Raw genomic sequence first — 21,744 nt, 5'->3', positions numbered from 1 at the left:
GTTTTGCCATGTTGGCCAGGCTGGTCTTGAACTACTGACCTCAAGTGATCCACCCTCCTCAGCCTCCAAAAGCCCTGGGATTACGGACATGAGCCACTTCATCTGGCCTTTAAGCAATCGTTTTTAAAAAGCAATTTCCTTAAACTCTATTTCTCTCTTAGTTTTGAAAGATAATTTTGCTGGTTGTAGAATTCTAAGCGGACATTTTTGTCTCCTTCAGAACTTCAAACATCACCTCACTGAAGTCTTTCACTTCTCTAGTTTCTGATGAGAAGTTTGCTATTGTTTTTATCTTTGTTGTTCTAAATGTCATCTTTTATTCCCTGACAGCTTCCTCCCTCCCTATCCCCCACTTTGTTGATGACTTGCAGGAATTTGATTATGTGTCTTGCTGTGGTTTTCTTCATAATTCATCTGCATGGGATTTTTTAAGATTCTGGGAACTGTGGGTTATCACTTTCATCAAATTTGGCTGTTCTCCAAATTTATTTTTCTGTTCATCTTACCCCTTTTCTCGGATTCCTACTACATGTTAAGTCCGTATGCTTGATATTGCCCCACAACTCTGTACATTTTGATATTGCCCTACAGCCCTGTGATTTTTCCTTTTTTTCTTCTTTTCTTTTTTTTCTGAGATGGAATCTTGCCCTGTCACCCAGGCTGGAGTGCTGTGGTGCCATAGCTCACTGCGCCTTCACCTCCTGGGTTCAAGTGATTCTCTTGCCTCAGCCTTTTGAGTAGTTGGAATTACAGGTACATGCTACCATGCCCAGCTAATTTTTGTATTTTTAGTAGAGACGGGGTTTCACCATGTTGGCCAGGCTGGTCTCAAACTCCTGACCTTAGGTAATCCATACTTCAACCTCCCAAAGTGCTGAGATTACAGGAGTGAGCCACAGCGCCCGGCCTGCCCTGTAGTTTTCTTTTTTCTTTCTTTCTTTTTTTTTTTTTTTGTATTTAATCTTAGTTTTTATTACATTTCTATTGCTGTGTTCTTGATGGAATATGTCCTATTGCTATATTATGACTTAGAATAATTTCACTGATCTTTTCTTTTGTAATTTCTAATTTACTTTTGATCTCATTTGTTTTTTATTTTTGATATATTTTTTATCTCTAGAAGTTCATTTTAGGTATTTTTTTGTATCTTCTGTTTTCTTCCTTATCATGTTTGTATTTTCCTTTACCTTCTTGAATCTAGGTGGTGAGTAATGATTGTTTTAACATGCTTTTCTGCTTGTTTTCCCATCTATGTTGTTTCTGGATGTTTTTATTGACTGCCTTTTTCTGAGTATGTGTTGAATTTTAATGCTTCTTTGGATACCATTTTTGGATTATATAGGATTCCTTTATACTGTTGGGCTTTATTCTAATGCACAGTTAAGGTACTTCAAATTAATTTGTTCTATCAAGGCTTTCTTTTGAGCTTCGTTAGGGTAGTCACAGTAGCATTTAATGTGGGGATAATTTATCTCTGCTACTGAGGCAATACGTTTCTGAGGACATTGCTCGATGCCTCTTGGATTAGGTCTTTATATTCTGACTGCTGATTAGAATATGAACTATTTGTAGCGCTGTATGAGCTCTGGGTATGTCTCACCTGCTCCTTTCCAGTGGTTCTTTTTCCTGGCTTCTGGCAGTTTTCTTCTTTGTGTGCATAAGCCAGTACTCAGCTAAAGAATAAAGGGAACTCTTGTAGAGATCTTCGGCACTGTCTTTCTACAGTGCGAAAATGTCCTCTACTACATTTTGCTTCACAAATTCTAAGTCTTGGCCTTCCTGAACTGTTTCAAAACTCGATTAGCGTACTAGGCTTTGTTTGGATTAACTGTCCCTGTGCTATTGCCTGGAAACTCTTAGCACTAAGCTTGTGCAATGGCGGGAATTATCTCAGAGATCACTGTCCTCTTCTGCCTGTTGTACAACACCTGAAAATCATTGTTGCATATATTTTGTCTGATTTTCTAGTTATTTAAGGTGGGTTATTAAATCTAGTACGTGTTACTCCATCATTGCTGGAAGTAGAAGTCTGTTCTTCCAGTTTAACTGATTTATTCTCTTCATTCTTGACCATCTTTATTTCTCTATTAGGTACAACCCAGTACTTACGTATCCTATATGTCTTCCTGATCAGAAATGTTAAAATGGACAACTTTTTAGTGAGCTAATACAGATCACGTGGTTGTCACACACAGTAGAATTGAGATGTGTTATGTAGTTTGGGCTATAGGTAGAAGTGATAGACTTTTATATCAAAACTGCTTGCTTCTGGCTCTTTTTTGCTCACATAATACATATGGCCTAACTGAACCAATTGCTACACTTAATTTCTTATGCTCCTACAGTGGACTGAAGATTTATAATTCCCCAAAATTTATATGTTGAAATCTTAACCCTCTAGGTGATGGTACTGGAGAAGTGGAGCCTTTGGGAAGGGATTAGGTCATAGGGTAGAGTCCTATAAGTGGGGTTAGCACCCTGCCCCTTCCACCACATGAGGACACAGTGAGAAGGCACAGTAAACCAAAAAGTAGACCATCACCAGACACCAAATCTGCTGGTGCTGTGATCTTGGCAGTCTCTAGAGATGTGAGAAATAAAATAAGTTTCCATTGTTTACAAACCACCAACTTTACGATATTTTATTACAGCAGCCTAGATGAACTAAGACAGATCCTTAGTTTCCATTTATTAGTCTATTCCCATGCTGCTATGAAGAAATACCCAAGACCTGGTAATTTATAAAGGAAAGAGGTTTAATTGACTGACAGTTCCACATGGCTAGGGAGGCCTTAGGAAACTTACAGTTGTGGTAGGGGAAGCAAACATATCCTTCACATGGTAGGAGGAGAGAAATATAGAGCAAAGGGAGGAAGCCCCTTAAAAAACCATTAGACCTCTGAGAACTCATTATCAGAACAGCATGGGGGAGCCACTCCTGTCCTCTAATCACCTCCTGTGAGATTCCTCCCCCAAAACGTGGGGATTACAATCTGAATTACAATTCAAGATAAGATTTTGGATGGGGACGCAGCCAAACCATATCACTCCACTTTTCTTATTCCTTCTTGTTTCATGCAACTGTACAATTCAACGTAGAAGCAGACTCTGAGGTATCTATTTTCACATAAAAAGACCTATCTTTCTGATAACACCAGGAAGTAAATCAGAACACTGAGTTAACTCACCAGTCATTTTGTGTCTGGAGTGATCCTCATTTTCAGGTCTTAGTATGTATTTATTTTTGATTTTCTGGGCTTGCTTCTCCAGCTGTCATGGCATGGCATAAGGTTTTTATTTTTGAAGAGTTGGTGGGGAAATTGGGGTTTGATTGTACCAAATGGCTAAGGATTCTTGAAGGCTAGTCTTGATGTAGCTATGCATAACTACTGCATGTGGTTTTAGAAACTTCAAACAATATTCCACAAATCAAAATAATGCCATAATTTGAGGTGAGATTTTATAGTTTACAAAGTACTTTCACATACATTATTTTGTTAATCCCCGTCGTCACCCAGCAGTTAGACAATATCTTCACGTTACAGATGATGGGTTAAGAGGTGGAACTGGAATTTTAGGCTAGGCCTCCTGAGTCCTTAACCCAGTTCTTTTTCCTCTGTTGTACCATCTACAGCCTCACTGTTTACACGATTCAAGCAGATGTGAAGCTTTGGTTACCAATAGTACTTAATATCCTGGGTTATTTTGTAACCTGGGTAAAATTTCCTCGCTTAACTTGACTGCTACGTATTCCTCCTGTTTGACAATTTTCTAAATAAATTTCTCAAATAAGTGTCTGATAACTTGAGAGTTTCTTCTGTTTTTTTTTTTCTTTTAACTTACGTTCAAGCATTTACATCTTTGCTTGTTAGCATTATGAATATTGACTGCACAAATCTTTTTTTTTCTCCTTTTTCTCTTGTTCTTTTTTTAAAAACTTTACTTTCTCTTTTGATTTTGACCCCAGTTAGAGCTTAAATTCTGACGTGATCGTTTTATTTTTAGCTAGTTAATCCTCCTGAAGAGTAACTATTTTGACAGTCTGACATTTGTTTGCCATCTTCCTAAACGCTGTGCTTCTCTCTTGTAATATGAATTGTTTCCTTTCAATACGTTTTTTAAACTTTAATTTCTTTAATTCAACAAATACTCAGTTAATATTTACTAGGTAAAAAAAGATGGGAATGATCACCCCTATCTCAAGTGAAAAGCTTTCCAGAGAAATTGTTGCTTGAAGGATGTTACATCGGCCAGGTGGGTGGCTCCTGCCTATAATCCCAGTACTTTGCACGGCCTAGGGAAATGGATTGCTTGAGCCCAGGAGTTCAAGACCAGCATGGATAACATGGTGAAATCCCGTCTCTACTAAAAATACAAAAAATTAGCCGGGTATGGTGGCACATGCCTGTAGTCCCAGCTACTTGGGAGCTAAGTCAAGGCTGCAGTGGCCTGCCTTGGCCTCCCAAAGTGCTAGGATTACAGCACTAGAGTGCAGTGAGCCATGATTGTGCTGCTGCACACTAGCCTGGGAGAAGGGAGTGAGACCCTGTCTCAAAAAAAAAAAAAAGTATAATCGAGTGTACAGACACTGCATTTAGATGTATTATAATGAAAATGTTTGAATTCATATTTACTTCTATGTCAGCTTTTCAATTTTTCTACTTTTTTCAAACATTTTAAAACAGTAATTCCTATACATAATTTGTAAATATGTGTACATAAGAATACTGAAAATATTTTTACCTTGAGTAAATGATCAAATTTGGAGAATTAACTGTTTTTAACTGATTGGGAACCAGTGATCAGTTATGTGAGCACTTTGTTTTGTGATATATAACTTGGAGAACTTAAAGTACAAATTTCTGGACCCTATCTCCAGACACTGGTTTATTAAGTTTGGGAAGGAGTCTTAAAAAAATCATCTTTTAATTTAATCCCTCAGGTGATTTTGATTACAGGCCAGGTTTGGAAACCACAGGTTAAAATCATGAAAAATATGTAGAGTAGAAAGAGAAAATAGACAAGTTTAAATGACACTGTGCTGATAATAAATGGTTCAACTGCGTTAATACATGTACTTTTAATTTTAATAATCTGATAGAATGGCTATAATCAGTGTGGAATTGATTATATCTACTAAGCTAAAATCAACACTGAAAATTCAAACATGTGTTTTACTGTTGTATACTCCATTTTTTTTACCAAGGTTTTTCTTCCATATCTGTGCAGATTATATCAAGCTTTTTTTTTTTTCTTAGCCAAGTACCTAGAGAGAAATTTTTCTCTAAGCATATAAACTTCTGCATTCCCTAGATCCACCAAAGTATTAAACTTGGAATACTTGATATAAAATGGCCCATGACTTCACGTCTCTTCTCCAAATTGAGATCCAAAGAATTGAGAATATATAAAAGCTACTTTTCTTAAATTAAAATTTGCAAAAAGGATGAGAATGTAATGTAAATGCCTGTAAGGATCTTGCAGTAAAAACTTCTGAGGATTGTTGTAGGCTGAATTGTGTTCGCCTAAGAGTCTTATGTTGGACTCCTAGCCTTGATACCTCAGAATGTGACAGCATTTGAAGATAAGACCTATAAAAGAGGTGACAAAGTTAAATTGAGACATTTAGGGTAGGCTCTAAACTTCCCCAATCCAGTCTGACTGGTATCTTCACAAGAAGAGGAAATTTAGGCACACAGAGACATGAGGGATACACACACACAAAAGGCCATGACACACAGAGACATGAGGGATATACACACAGACACACACATAGACAGACACACACACACACACACACACACACACACACACACACACACACACACACACACACACACACACACACACACACGGCCATGGAAGACACAGCAAGAAGGGGACCATCTGCAAGCCAAGGAGAGAGGCTTTAGAAGAAACCAAACCTGCTGACACCTTAATCTTGGACTTCTAGCCTCCAGAACTATGAGACAATAAATTTCTGTTGTTTAAGCCACTCAATCTGTAGTATTTTGTACAGCAGCCCTAGCTAACTAATAGAAGGACAGTAAACATTTTCACTAATTTTACAGCTGCACTGCTGAAGCACTAAGACACATATGCAGGTTTTAAAACCCTTACAGCCTTGTTTCTTGAATCAAAGGTAGCAAATGATATTTTGGGCATACTTGCATTGTCCAGAATTATTTACCTCTATCAAATTGTTCAAAGCTTCAGTGGTAAATACTATTGACATTATCCCTTGTTGAAGCATTGTTTAGTATTAGCATGACTGTTACTTCCAAATGCAATCCCAGTTATATTTTGAGGTATAGGTATTTTTTATGTAAGATAAAATTCTGTATAATTGCTAACTACTATCCAACTTAGTAGCCAAGCTGAATGATTATTAGGATAATAATTAATTACTTTTGTCCCACATTATTTTTTCAGATTACAGTTTCTATCTAGCGAATGAACAAGTATTCAGGTATTCTAATACAAGGTAGTGTTTTGATACTGGATCCTAAGTCACTACCTTTCATCCCATTTACCAGTGAAGTGTTTGTTAACTCCCTCTTCCCCCCCTCTCCCCCTCCCCCCCCCCCCCTCCCCCTCCCCCTGTCCATCTCTCTTTCCCTCTCCCTCCCCCTGTCCATCTCTCTTTCCCTCTCCCTCTCCCTGTCCATCTCTCTTTCCCTCTCTCCGGATTTTCATCCTTGTTACCCACACTGGAGTGCAGTGGCACGATGTCAGCTCACTGCAACCTCTGCCTCCTGGGTTCAAGCGATTCTTCTACCTCATCCTCCTGAATACCTGATTACAGGCAGCTGCCACCACGCCTGGCTAATTTTTTTCTATTTTTAGTAGAGAGGAGGTTTCACCATGTTGGCCATGGCTGCATAGTATTTTATGGTGTATATGTGCTACATTTTCTTTATCCAGTTTATCCTTGATGGGCATTTGAGTTGGTTCAAACACTTTACTACTGTGAATAGTGCTGCAGTAAACATATGTGTGCATGTGCCTTTGTAGCAGAAATACTTTCTAATCCTTTGGGCATGTACCCAGTAATGGGATTGCTGGGTCAGATGGAATTTCTATTTCTAGGTCCTTGAGGAATTGTCACACTGTCTTCCACAATGGTTGAACTAATGTACATTCCCACCAACAGTGTAAAAGCGTTCCCATTTCTCCACATCCTCTCCAGCACCTGTTGTTTCCTGAACTTTTTAGTGATCACCATTCTAACTGGTGTGAGATGGTATCTCATTGTGGTTTTGATTTGCATTTCTCTAATCACCAGTGATGATGATATCAAATCCATCTTGAGTTGATTTTTGTATAAGGTATAAGGAAAGGGTCCAGTTTTTGCTTTCTGCATACAGCTAGCCAGTTTTCCCAACACTATTAAATAGGGAATCCTTTCCCCATTGCTTGTTATTGTCAGGGTTGTCAAAGACCAGATGGTTGTAGATGTGTGGTGCTATTTCTGAGGTCTCTGTTTTATTCTATTAGTCTGTATATCTGCCTTGACACCAGTGCGATGCTGTTTTGGTTACTGTGGCCTTGTAGTATAGTTTGAAGTCAGGTAGCATGATGTCTCCAGCTTTGTTCTTTTTGTTTAGGATTGTCTTGGCCATACGGGCGCTTTTTTGGTTCCATATGAAATTTGCAGTAGTTTTTTCTAATTCTGCGAAGAAAGTCAATGGTAGCTTGATGGAAACAGCATTGACTCTGTAAATTACTTTGAGCAGTATGGCCATTTTCGTGGTATTGATTCTTCCTAAGCATGAACATAGAATTTTTTTCCATTTATTTGTGTACTCTCTTATTTCCTTGAGCAGTGGTTTGTAGTTCTCCTTGAAGAGGTCCTTCACGTCCCTTGTAAGTTGTGTTCCTAGATATTTTATTTTGCTTGTAGCAATTGTGAATGGGAGTTCACTCGTGATTTGGCTCTCTGCTTATCTATTATTGGTGTATAGGAATGCTTACGATTTTTGCACATTGATTTTGTATCCTGAGACTATGCTGAAGTTGCTTATCAGCTTAAGGAGTTTTTGGGCTGAGATGATGGGGTTTTCTTAATACACAGTTATGTCATCTGATCACAGACAATTTGACTTCCTCTCTTCCTGTTTGAATACCTTTTCTTTCTCTTGCCTGATTGCCCTGGCCAGAACTTCCAATACTGTGTTGAATAGGAGTGGTGAGGGCATCCTTGCCTTGTGCCAGTTTTCAAAGGGAATGCTTCCAGCTTTTGCCCATTCAGTATGATATTGGCTATGGGTTTGTCATAAATAGCTCTTATTATTTTGAGATATGTCCCATTAATATCTAATTTATTGAGAGTTTTTATCATGAATGGATGTTGAATTTTATCAAAGGCCTTTTTTGCATCTATTGAGATAATCATGTGGTTTTTGTCATTGGTTCTGTTTATATGATGGATTACATTTATTGATTTTTGTGTAAGTTCAACCAGGCTTGCATCCCAAGGATGAAGCTGACTTGATTGTGGTCAGCTTTATCACATGTGCTGCTAGATTTGATTTGCCAGTATTTTATTGATGAGGATTTTTGTATCAGTGTTCATCAGAGAGATTGGCCTGAAATTTTCTTTCTTTATTGTGTCTCTGCCAGGTTTTGGTATCAGGATGATGCTGGCTCTTTTCTTATTGTTTGGAATAGTTTCAGAAGGAATGGTACCAACCCCTCTTTGTACCTCTGGTAGAATTCAACTGTGAATCCATCTGGTCCTGCACTTTTTCGGTTGGTGTTTTTGAGGCTATTAATTACTACCTCAATTTCAGAACTTGTTATTGATCTATTCTGAGATTCAACCTCTTCCTGGTTAGGATAGGTATCCAGGAATTTATTTTATTTTATTTATTTTATTTTTTTGAGATGGAGTTTAGCTCTTATTGCCCAGGCTGGAGTGCAATGGCACAATCTCGGCTCACTGCAACCTCTGCCTCTTGGGCTCAAGTGATGCTCCTGCCTCAGCCTTCCGAGTAGCTGGGATTACAGGTGCGTGCCACCATGCCCAGCTAATTTTTTATTTTGTTTTTTTCAGTAGAGATGGGGTTTCTTCATGTTGATTAGACTGGTCTCAAACTCCTGACCTCAGGTGATCTGCCCATCTCGGCCTCCCAGAGTGTTTCGATTACAGCCGTGAGCCACTGCATCCGGGCAATTTATCCATTTCTTCTAGATTTTCTAGTTTATTCGCATAAAGGTGTTTATAGTATTCTCTGATGGTAGTTTGTATTTCTGTGGGATCAAGGGTGATATCCCCTTTATCATTTTTTATTGTGTCTATTTGATTCTTCTTTTTCTTCTTTATTAGTCTGGCTAGCAGTCTATTTTGTTAATCTTTTCAAAAAACCAGCTCCTGGATTCATTGATTTTTGGAAGAGTTTTTCATGTCTCCCTCTCCTTCCGTTCTGCTCTGATCTTAGTTATTTCTTTCCTTCTGCTAGCTTTTCAGCTTGTTTGCCCTTGCTTCTGTAGTTCCTTTAATTGTGATGTTAGGGTGTCGATTTTTGATCTTTCCTGCTTTCTCTTCTGGGCATTTAGCACTATAAATTTCCCTCTAACCAGTGCTTTAGCTGTGTCCCAGAGATTCTGGGATGTTATGTCTTTGTTCTCATTGGTTTCAAAGAACTTATTTATTTCTTTCTTTATTTTGTTATTTACCCAGTAGTCATTCAGGAGCAGATTGTACATTTTCCATGTAGTTGTGTGGTTTTGAATGGGTTTGTTAGTCCTGAGCTCTAACTTGACTGCACCATGGTCTGGGAGACCGTTATAATTTCCATTCTTTTGCATTTGCCAAGGAGTGTTTTGCTTTCAATTATGTGGTCAATTTTAGAATAAGTGCTATGTGATGCTGTGAAGAATGTATATTCTGTTGATTTGGGGTGGAGAGTTCTGTAGATGTCTGTTAGATCTGCTTGGTCCAGAGCTGAGTTCAAATACTGAACATATCCTTGTTCATTTTCTGCCTCATTGATATGTCTAATATGGACAGTGGGGTGTTAAAATCTCCCACTGTTATAGTGTGGGAGTCTAAGTCTCTTTCTAGGTCTCTAAGAACTTGCTTTATGAATCTGGGTGCTACTGTATTGGCTGCATATATATTTAGGATAGTTAGCTCTTCTTGTTGTTTGATCCCTTTACCATTATGTTATGTTCCTCTTTATCTTTTTGGATCTTTGTTGGTTTAAAGTCTGTTTTATCAGAGACTAGGATTGCAACCCCTGCTTTTTTTGCTTTCCATTTCCTTGGTAAATCTTCTTCCATCCCTTTATTTTGAGCCTGTGTATGTCTTTGCATCTGAGATGGGTCTCCTGAATACAGCACATCAGTGGCTCTTGACTCTATCCAATTTGCCAATCTGTTTTCTTTCATTGGGGCAGTCAGCCCATTTACATTTAAGGTGAATATAGTTATGTGTGAATTTGATCCTGTCTTCATGATGCTAGCTGGTTATTTTGCATATCATTTGATGTGGTTTCTTCATACTGTCATTGATCTTTATATTTTGGTATGTTTTTGCAGTGGCTGGTACCGGTTTTTCCTTTCCATATTTAGTACTTCCTTCAGGAGCTCTTGTAAGGCAGACTGGTGGTGACCAAATCCCTCAGCATTTGTTTTTCTGGAAAGTATTTTATTTCTTCTTATGAAACTTCACTTGGTTGGATATGAAATTCTGGGTTGAAAGTTCTTTTTCTTAAGAATGTTGAAATACTGTCCCCCACTCTTTTCTGGCTTGTAAAATTTCTGCAGAGAGATCCTCTGTTAGTCTGATGGGCTTTCCTTTGTAGGTAACCTGACCTTTCTCTCCAGCTGCCCTTAACATTTTTTTTTTTTTTTTCAACAGTGGAGAATCTGATGATTATGTGTCTTGGGGTTGCCCTTCTCAAGGAATATCTTTGTGGTGTTCTCTGTATTTCTTGAATTTGAATGCTAGCCTGTGTTGCTAGGTTGGGGAAGTTCCCCTGGACAATATCCTGAAGTGTGTTTTCCAACTTGGTTCCATTCTCCCCATCACTTTCAGGTACATCAATCACTTGTAGGTTTGGACTTTCCACATAGTCCCATATTTTTTTGGAGGCTTTGTTCATTCCATTTCATTCTTTTTCCTCTCATCTTGTCTTCATGCCTTATTTCAGTAAGTTGATCTTCAATCTCTGATATCCTTTCTTCTGCTTTATCAATTCAGCTGTTGATTCTTGTGTATGCTCCACGAAGTTCTCATGCTGTGCTTTTCTGCTCCATTAGGTCATTTATGTTCCTCTCTAAACTGGTTATTCTAGTTAACAGTTCCTGTAACCTTTTACCACGGTTCTCAGCCTCCTTGGATTGGGTTAGAACATGCTTCTTTAGCTCAGGAGAGTTTGTTATTACCCACCTTCTGAAGCCTACTTCTGTCAATTCATCAATCTCATTCCCTGTCCAGTTTTGTGAACTTTCTGGAAAAGAGTTGCAATCATTTGGAGGAGAAGAGGCATTCTGGTTTTTGGAATTTTCAGTGTTTTACACTGCTTTTTTCTCATCATCATTTATCTACCTTTGATCTTTGAGGCTGATGACCTTTGGATAGGTTTTTTGTGTGGTGGTCTTTTTCATTGATGTTCATCTTGTTGCTTTCTGTTTGATAGTTTTTCTTCTATCAGTTAGGCCCCTCTTCTGGAGATCTGCTGCAGTTTGCTGGAGGTCCACTGCAGACCCTGTTCACCTGGGTAACACCAGTGGAGGCTGCAGAACAGCAAAGATTGCTGCCTGCTCCTTCCTCTGGAAGCTTTGTCCCAGAGGGGCACTGGCCTGATGCCAGGTATGAGGTGTCTATTGACTCCTTTTGGGAGGTCTCTCCCAGTCAGGAGGCACAGGGGTTAGGGACCCACTTGAGGAGGTTGTCTGTGACTTAGCAGAGCTGGTACACTGTGCTGGGAGAATCACCCTTGTCAGCATCAGCTACTGTCTTCAGAGCTGACAGGAAAAATTAAATCTGCCGAAACCATGCCCACAGCTGCCCTTTATCCCAGCTGATGTGTCCCAGGGAGATGAGAGTTTTATCTATAAGCCCCTGACGGGCTGCTGCCTTGTCTTCAGATATGCCTTGCTCAGTGAAGAGGAGTCTAGAGAAGCAGTCTGGCCACAGCCGCTTTGCCCTGCTTTGGTGAATTCTGCCCGGTCCAAACCTCCCAGCCTCCTAGCACTCTCAGGGGAAAACCGCCTAATAAAGCCTCCATAATGATGGACGCCCCTCCACCCACCAAGCTCCATCATCCCAGGTCGACTTCAGACTGCTGGCTGGCAGTGAGAATTTCAAGCCAGTGGTTCTTAGCTTTCTGGGCCCCCTGAGAATGGGACTAGCTAAGCAAGACCATTCAGCTCCCTGGCTTCAGCCCTCTTTGCAGAGGAGTGAACGGTTCTGTCTCACTGGTGTTCCAGGCACCACTGGGTATGAAAAAAAACTCCTGCAGCTAGCTCAGTGTCTGCCCAAACAGCTACCCACTTTTGTCTTTGAAACCCAGGTCCCTGGTGGTGTAGGCACACAAGGGACTCTCCTGATCTGCAGATTTCAAAAACCATGGGAAAAGCATCGTAGCCCCACTGGGTAGCACAGTGCCTCATGGCTTCCCTTGGCTGGAGGTGGGAGATCTCCTGGTTCCTTGCGCTTTCCAGGTGAAGCAATGCCCCACCTTCCTTCTGCTCGCTCTCCGTGGGTTGCACCCACTGCCTAACCAGTCCCAATGAGATGAACTGGGTACCTCAGATGGAAATGCAGAAATCACCCGCCTTCTACATTGGGCTCACTGGGAGCTGCCGATTGGAGCTGTTCTTATTCTGCCATTTTGACCTCTCCCGCTTTGCCCACATTTTATAATAGCGTTTCTCCTACTTTTTGTTCTGCTTATACCGGGCTTTTTTTTTTTTTTTTTTCTTGAAGAAGGTATTGAATGGCTATATGCATTATAAATAATTTCTTCCAGTCCTAACCCGTTTTTAAAAAATAGTGAAAGATGGCCAGGCACGTTGGCACACACCTGTAATTCCAGCACTTTGGGAGGCTGAAGCAGGCGAATCACTTGAGGTCAGGGGTTCAAGACCATCCTAGCTAATACAGTGAAACCCCGTCTCTACTAAAGATAAATAGAAAAGTTAGCCAGGCATGGTGATGCGGGCCTGTAGTCCTGGCTACTCTGGAGGCTGAGGAAGGAGAATCACTTGAACCTGGGAGGTGGAGGTTGCAATGAGCTGAGATCACACCACTGCACTCCAGCCCGAGCAACAGAGCAAGACCATGTCTCAAAAAAAAAAAAAAAAGAAAAAAATTATGAAAGTCACATTTAAATTATTATGTATTTCTCTACCAGGTGACTCTAATACATCTTTTTAAATATTCAGGCACTCTTCAGGATCTTCAATGTCATAAAAAGCATGCAACCAGTTTTGTTAAAGTCAAGCAGGGTTTAGTGATAGGTGTGAAGAACGTCTGCCATTGTCTTGCAATAATAAAGGATGTGTAGGCGCCACAACTTATACTAGTCTAGTTAATAGATGCTGTAAAGACTGTTTCACATATTACTTATACAATAGGAATAAAAAATAGTAGATAAGGACGCAAATGTTTTAATGAGCAAATTGATAGTTAAGTTACATTTGTAATGTAGAATAGGAGATAAATGTGTTGAATGTCGTAGGCATGGAGAGTATGCAAAAAACTTAGCCACCATAGAAAATGGTTTTACTTATGGTAATTTGAGAAAAGACTATTTTGAAAAGACTTTGATATAGCAATTAACTTTACGTAGCTCCATTCAGGTCACATTAAACTGTGTAGTTTCTTATATTCATCTAAGAGTGGTACAGATTAGCAGTAGACAAAGTTGACAATAGAGACAGAGACAATGTTTACTGTCTATTCTATGGTCAAAAACCTTTCAATATAAGCTGTATATACAGTTTCCACAACAAAGCTCCCTTTCATAATAAATTAAGGTAGTGGCTTGAAGATGTAAAATTACATTCACCCTATTCTGTTTACTAAGGGAAGTGTTAAATACTTTAGAAAGTGCTCTGTGCTTTGAACTGGACAGTTAGCTTTGGGATATCTTAATTATTCACATATTACATTGCAATAACTAAGGTATTACTGTATTGGAGTAATTTTAATGAGATTGTCAAGCAAAGAAATTGTACTTCAATAGCTGAAACTTTGTATTTCTGTACAACTCTGTATTTCTGTGAAATGGATTTTAATTCAGTATATATTTCATATGAAGCATTAAAGTGAAAAATTCTTAGTTTGGGTGAGTCTAATTTAGTTTTTTGGGGGTAATTAAAAATAATTACCAAAACACCAAGATACCTGGCCTCTTCTTAGTAATGTATAACAGCTTTTGCATGACATATACAGGAAAGGTCGAAGTCTACAGTACACAGGTCCCAAGCTGCCTTATGACTTTTAATTCAGAAAAAGCCTGATGCCTCTACTGTAAGTACGTTAACTACAGGGAATAAGAAAGAGTCCTTATCACCAATACCTACCCAGTCCTAGCTACTGTTAAAAAAAATTGTAAATACTTATGGGATATAGTCTCTACCCTAATGAAGAGATAAATGCTTGATTATCTAAATTATAACTTAGAATATGTTTTTTTTTTAAGAAAACATAAAGGATGATTTGATGGCAACAGTCCATTAATACATTATATATTTAATAGTTCAAGTAGGACTGATCTGGAATTTAGTTACCATTTATAGCATTAATTCTATGAGAAATACATTCATAGTTCCCAGATAGTATGTTTACAATAAACCTTAAGAATGAATGACTGCATTTTCCTTAATTTTCTACCTCTTTCTTTCCTATCTTCCTTGTCTCTCGTATCTCCTTCCCCTTTGCTTACATTTTCTACTTATTTCTAATCCCTCCTGATTTCTACCATAGAATACCAACACTCCACCATTCCTAATTTCCCTTGCTCTGTGACTTCCTTCCTCTTTAAGTCAGGTGTGGTCAGATTTGAACCATAGGCATGCCCTGGACCCTGACAGAGTAAAGTTGTAGCAGCATGGCTACATGAGGGAAGTGGTCCTTAAGACTTTCTCTGTACAGATGTATGTTGCAAAGTATAATATGGATATAAATAGTTCTCAGAAACGGACCTTTAGAAAGAAATCTTATACATAGAAACTCCCTCTGACTCTTGGTGTAAGTGTAGGTCTTTTTGTTTTTGTTTTTGTTTTTTTGAGATGGAGTCTCTATTGCCCAGACTGAAGTGCAGTGTACAATCTCTGCTCGCTGCAACCTCCACCTCCCGGGTTCAAGTGATTCTCCTGCCCCAGTCTCCCAAGTAGCTGGGATTACAGACACACGCCACCACACCTGGCTAATTTTTATATTTTTTGTAGAGATGGGGTTTCACTATGTTGGCAAGGCTGGAAGTGTAGCTTTTTATACATAAATATCTATTGCAAGTTTATTCCTACTCATGAGATCCATTCAAGCATTGGCATAGTGGAGAATGAACCTTAGAATGATTTTCCAATCAAGAAGAATTTGCATTCTTCTTTTGATTCCAATAAAGACTATTCTTCCTCATAGTTGTAATTAGGATAATGACTTAGTTATCTCTTATTCTGAGATGGACTCTTGTTTTGTCACCTAGGCTGGAGTGCAGGTACAGTGGCAAGATCGCGGCTCACTGTAGCCTCTGCCTCCTGGGTTCAAGCCATTCTCTTGCCTCAGCTTCCCAAGTAGCTGGGATTACAGGTATGTGCCACCATGCCTGGCTAATTTTTGTATTTTTAGTAGAGATGGGGTTTCCCCATGTTGGCCAGGCTAGTCTCAAACTCCTGACCTCAGGTGATCTGCCCACCTCAGCCTTCCTAAATGCTGGGATTACAGGTGTGAGCACCGCACCTGACTACAATAGTTGCTCTTATCTTTTGAGTTCTCAAGGTATGTGAGGACATAACACTTGCATCTAAGAATCTTATAAAAGGGGAGAAGACTAAATAGAATACGGTTAAGAAAAATACTGACAGAGATGCGGAGAGTTAATTCAGTGAAATCATAGAAGGTGATGAAAGGCTTTCCTGAAGAAGTAAATATAAAAGTTAGCTAAATGTAGAAAATAGTTAAAAGCAATCTCAGATAGAAAGAACAGCATATTCAGGGTACAGAAGTAAGACCCAGCACAACGCATTCTGGCAACTGTCCTTGTTGACAAACACAGGGGCGATTCACATTATTTTACATATCCCAGAGCCTACCATAGTGCCTGGTTCTTGGTAGACACTCAAATGTTAGATGAATATATACCTAAAGTGGCATCAGTATGTGACATCATTCAAGGGAGAGATCATGAAGAACTCAGAAACCCATTCATAGGAGCTCACAGTTTATCTGGGAAGCAGTGAGGAGCCATAAAAAAATTGGAGTATGAGAATAACACAATTTGTTATTTTAGAAAGGTTCTTTGGCAGCTCAGTAAAAGATGGATTGGGGTTTTAAGGAGGAGAGAGTAAATGAAGGGAATCTGAATGTATGTGCATGAACATACATATATACATGCTTGTGAGTAGGCATTGGGTAATGGTGGTGAGAGTGTTCTGGAGTTGAACTGGTGATATTGAGTTTACCTAGGAGGCTTCTGAAATAATACAAGGAAGAAATGTTTAGTGTGAACTCAGACAATGACTGTAGGCCTGATAAGCAAGGGATGAATTTGAGAGTGATTTAGGAGATGGAATAAACAGTACATAGTGTCCAGTTGTAAGAAGTACTTGAGGAGGTAACATCCTGGATGACTCCTAGGTTCCTGCCTTGGGTAATCACCTAAATACTGTCAGCTTTCCATTCACTGTGATAGAGAATAAGATGGAAAAATAGGTGTGTGTTCTATTTTGTTCAGGTTTTTTTTTCCAGGAAGCTAAGATGTCTCATGACTATTTGTGGTTGAACACAACTAAGGAACCTCTATTTCTTAGGAGACGAGAGCTAAATGAGAGCTAAAAATACACTTTTTCTATTTTAGAGTATAGATTGTATTCTCTAGTAGAGCTTGAACGAACTTTGAACTCAAACTTTGGTTGGAATCTTGGTTCTCACATTACTAGTAGCTATGTGCTTTAAAACAAATTATTTAGTTTCACTAAGACTCGGCTTACTCATTTGTAAAGTTGGGAGAATAATAGCCTTTTAAGTTTATACTTAAATGAGATGAGCTTCTGGGTCTAGAAAATAATGGCAACTTTCCAAATCTAAATCTCTCTACATGTCCTCCCCAAAAGCTGCTAGAACAAAAGGACTCCACACACATACACACACACATATACACACACAAACCATACAAAACTCACACTTGCAGCACTACTACAAGACAGATGATACCATGAATTTTTAAATTTCCTTTATGTTAAGAAAATAGCACATTACAGTGGTTCATTTTGCTGCTACAAACCTGTGAGTGGGAAAAGTTGAGTAAGGAGAGGCTTAAAAGACCAAGAAAAGAGGAGAGGGAACAGAGGTTAAAATAAAGCACAGGCAAAATCACCCTGAGAAAAAATCCCCAACATTGCCAAATACAAAGACCAGCCTAGGTCTTGGTAATTTATATAACTACCTGCAGGAAGCTGTATGAAAGTGGGAGGGACCAGAAGTAGCAGCTTCAGAGTAGTATTGCTTCTAGAAGAAGAGACAGAGAAAAGGTGATACCTCTTGGAAGCATGGCAGCAAGGGCAAAGAAGGACGTGAGGAGAAAATTGAGGCTGCTAGAGAAATAAAAGAGAAATAAGGCATGGCAACCCATCCCCTCACTCAACAGCTCCACCATAACACATTCGTTGTAGGCACTTCTCTTTACTAAGCTGCAGAAGTGAATGCTCTCAAACTAAATACCCAAGAACCCTATTCACAAAATGCTCAAGAATAGAAATGAATTAAATGCTATACAAAGCTACTTTAAGAGGAATACAGAAATTTAAATGAAAGTGTTTCTGTTGATAAAACTTCTTCCCCAAAAAGCAAATACAAAGGGGAAGTGCATCTCAGTGCTCCAACCAAATAAAATATTCTCAAACAAATCTGTGAACATACTACAAAAACCACAGACTTAGAAGAAGCAGAAATCCAAACTCTGAGATGGGGGAAAAAAAAAAGAGAGAGAAAAAGGAAGAAATGCAACAGAATTTAATTGAACTCAGGAAAGAAATTGAAGAGAAAGGCAAAGCCATCTCAGAAGACTACAGTAACCCCCCTTTATAGCTGTGGTCTTGCTTTCTGCAGTTTGTTTGCCACAGTCAACCAGAGTCCAAAAATATTAATTGGAATGTTCCAGAAATAAGCAATTATAAGTAGTTTGTTGTCGTTGTTGTTGTTGTTTGAGACAGAGTCTCTTTGTCGCCCGGGCTGGAGTGCAGTGGCACAATCTCATCTCAGCACAACCTCTGCCTCACGGTTCAAGTGATTCTCGTGCTTCAGCCTCCTGAGTTGCTGAGACTATAGGTGTACGCCAACATGCCCAGCAAATTTTTGTATTTTTAGTAAAGACAGGGTTTTGCCATGTTGGCCACGCTGGTCTCAAACCCCTGATCTCAGGTTATCCTCCTGCCTCAGCCTCCCAAAGTACTGGGATTACAGGCGTGAGCCACTGCATCCAGCCACACTTATAAGTTTTAAATTGGGTGCTTTTCTGATTGGTGTGATGAAGTCTCCAGCCATCCTGTTGTATCCTGCCCAGGATGGGAGTTACTCCTTTCCTTTGTCTAGGATATGCAACTGTATATGCCACTGGCCCATTAGTCATTTAGTAGTGGTCTCGGTTATCAGATCAGCTGTGGTGGTATTGAAATGCTTGTGTTCAAGTAACCTTTATTTTACTTAATAATGGCTCTAAAGTGCAAAAGTAGTGATGCTAGCATCTTGTTATAATTGTTGAATTTTATTAGTAGTTGTTAATCTCTTATTGTGCCTAATTTATAAAGTAATCTTTGTCATAAGTGTGTGTGTGTGTGTGTGTGTGTGTGTGTGTATATATATATATATGTGTATATATATGTGTGTGTGTGTGTATATATATATGTGTATATATATATATGTATGTATGTGTGTGTGTGTGTGTGTGTGTGTATATATATATATATATATGGCAAAAACATTCTATGTAGGGTTCAATACTATTTAAGGTTTCAGGCATCCAGTGGAGGTTTTGGAATGTATCCCCCACAGATGTGGGGGACTACTGTATATTAATTACAGGGTGCTTATAGGAGAATAGATTCAAATAAAAATGTAATACAGGCCACTGATAAAAGAAAGGAAAACAACCAAGAGAATGTAAAAAGTAGCTTAAATTCAATAAAGGCAAAAGAAGACCTAACATACTTATAATTGGAGTTCCTGAGGAAGAAGAGCAAATCACTAGAACAGAACTAATTAAACCATAACTCAAGAACATTTTTCAGAAATAATAGGAAAATTGAAATTTTACATATTAAAAGGCCTTATCACTGACAGATTAATATAGAATAGTTTTGAGTGACAGCCTAATAAAACTATTATGTTTCAAAGACTTTTTTTCTGGGCCTCTTGACAGGGGAAAAAATATTGTATTATTAATAAAGAAAGTCAGGCTTACATCAAATCCCTTAAGAACAATAATTTTTTGTTGTTGTTTTTTAGTCTCACTCTGTTACCCAGGCTGGAGTGCAGTAGCATGATCTCAGCTCACTGCAACCTCTACCTCCTGAGTTCAAGTGATTCTCGTTCGTTAGCCTCCTGTGGCTGGGATTATAGGCATGCACCACCACACCCAGCTAATTTTTGTATTTTTAGCAGAGATAGGATCTCCATGTTGGCCAGGCTGGTCTCAAACTCCTGGCCTCAAGTGATCCACCTGCCTTGGCCTTTCAAAGTGCTGGGATTATGGGCATGACTCATTGTGCCTGGCCAAGAAAAGTATTCAAAGGAAGGCTACAGTAGAGCCCTGTTTTCAAAAACTCAAAGAAACAAAGCACAAGTAGCCAACCTGTCTTTAGAGAATCAGATAAACACATAAGAATTTAGGAAATATGGTGAGAATTTAATATATTTAAATATAAATCCAAGACTTAAAACAGAATTGGGGATATGGTGTAAATTTTTTATGTTCTGACAAAGTTAAAAGAAAAAAAATAAAATTAAGTGGGTGAACAGAGAAGAATAGAATAAGATCATTCTCTGCAATATAGGGTAATAAGTGAGAGTGATACAATACCATTTAAATGGAATGACCAGATAATAGAAGGTAAAATAAGCAAAAAGGAGATTCGGGATACTCTAAAACACACCCCACCACCACCACCACCACCACCAGAGAGAGAGAGAGAGAGAGAGAGAGAGAGAGAGACAGAGAGAACCACTGGAACAAAACATTAAAATTTTTCTAAGTACCAAAGGAAGTACAAAAAAGCAAAAATAGCAGAACTACCAAATAAAGGAAAAAAAAGAATAAGTGTGACTAACAAACATGGTAATTATAATATAGAGTTGGGTTCAAATATGTCAATCATATTAATAAACAAGTGGGCATAACTCATCTATTAAAAGAAAAAGATGTTCAAGTGGCTTCATAAAGCAAAACCCAATTCTATACCTTATGTAAGAGACATATAAAACAGTTACTCCAACCATCAAAAATAAAGGAATATGTACAGTTATTACAGGCAAATGGAATAAAGAAATCAGAAGTTTCCATTTTGATAAACAAAGTAGAATCCAGGCAAAAACTATTCAATAAGACAGTATACTTATTATTTTTTGTTTTTGTTTTTATTTTATTTTATTGCATTTTGGGTTTTGAGGTACATGTGAAGAACATTCAAGATTGTTGCATAGGTACACACATGGCAGTGTGATGTGCTGCCTTCCTCCCTATCACCTGTATCTGGCATTTCTCCCCATGCCATCTCTCCCTAATTCCCCACCCCCCGCTGTCCCTCCCCTTCCCCCCCCAACAGCCTCCAGTGTTTGATCCTCCCCTCCCTGTGTCCATGTGTTCTCATTGTTCAACACCCACCTATGAGTGAAAACGTGCAGTGTTTGATTTTCTGTTCTTGTGTCAGTTTGCTGAGAATGGTGATTTCCAGGTTCATCCATGTCCCTACAAAGGACATGAACTCATCGTTTTTGATGGCTACATAGTATTCCATGGTGTATATGTGCCACATTTTCCCTGTCCAGCCTATCATCGATGGGCATTTGGGTTGGTTCCAGGTCTTTGCTATTGTAATCAGTGCTGTAATGAACATTCATGTGCATGTGTCCTTATAGTAGAACGATTTATAATCCTTTGGATATGTACCCAGTAATGGGATTGCTGAGTCAAATGGAATTTCTATTTCTAGGTCCTTGAGGAATTGCCACACTGTCTTCCACAATGATTGAACTAATTTACACTCCCACCAACAGTGTAAAAGTGTTCCTATTTCTCCACATCTTCTCCAGCATGTTGTCTCCAGATTTTTTAATGATCGCCATTCGAACTGGTGTGAGATAGTATCTCAATGTAGTTTTGATTTGCATTTCTCTAATGACCAGTGATGATGAGCATTTTTTCATATGTTTGTTGGCCTCATATATGTCTTCTTTTGTAAAGTGTCTGTTCATATCCTTCACCCACTTTTGAATGGGCTCGTTTGTTTTTTTCTTGTAGATCTGTTTTAGTTCTTTGTAAATTCTGGATATCAGCCCTTTATCAGATGGGTAGA

At 38.8% G+C, this 21,744-nt stretch overlaps 1 protein-coding gene and 1 long non-coding RNA gene across 8 annotated transcripts in view; both read left to right on the top strand.

Annotated features, from left to right (window-relative positions):
- Positions 1-21,744, top strand: part of DDHD1 (DDHD domain containing 1) — a 110,765-nt gene that overhangs the window by 12,875 nt on the left and 76,146 nt on the right. The window lies entirely within an intron of this gene.
- Positions 15,832-18,142, top strand: LOC116532039. Its single transcript, XR_004260686.1, has 2 exons — positions 15,832-16,813; positions 16,877-18,142. It is a non-coding gene; the product is annotated as an uncharacterized LOC116532039 (long non-coding RNA).

Source organism: Sapajus apella, unplaced genomic scaffold, assembly GCF_009761245.1.
Source record: "Sapajus apella isolate SASKATOON/1434 unplaced genomic scaffold, GSC_monkey_1.0 scaffold74, whole genome shotgun sequence".
NCBI classification, from domain to species: Eukaryota; Metazoa; Chordata; class Mammalia; order Primates; family Cebidae; genus Sapajus; species Sapajus apella.
The sequence above is the reverse complement of the archived record's forward strand: the minus strand, read 5'-3'. Positions and strand labels throughout refer to the sequence as shown.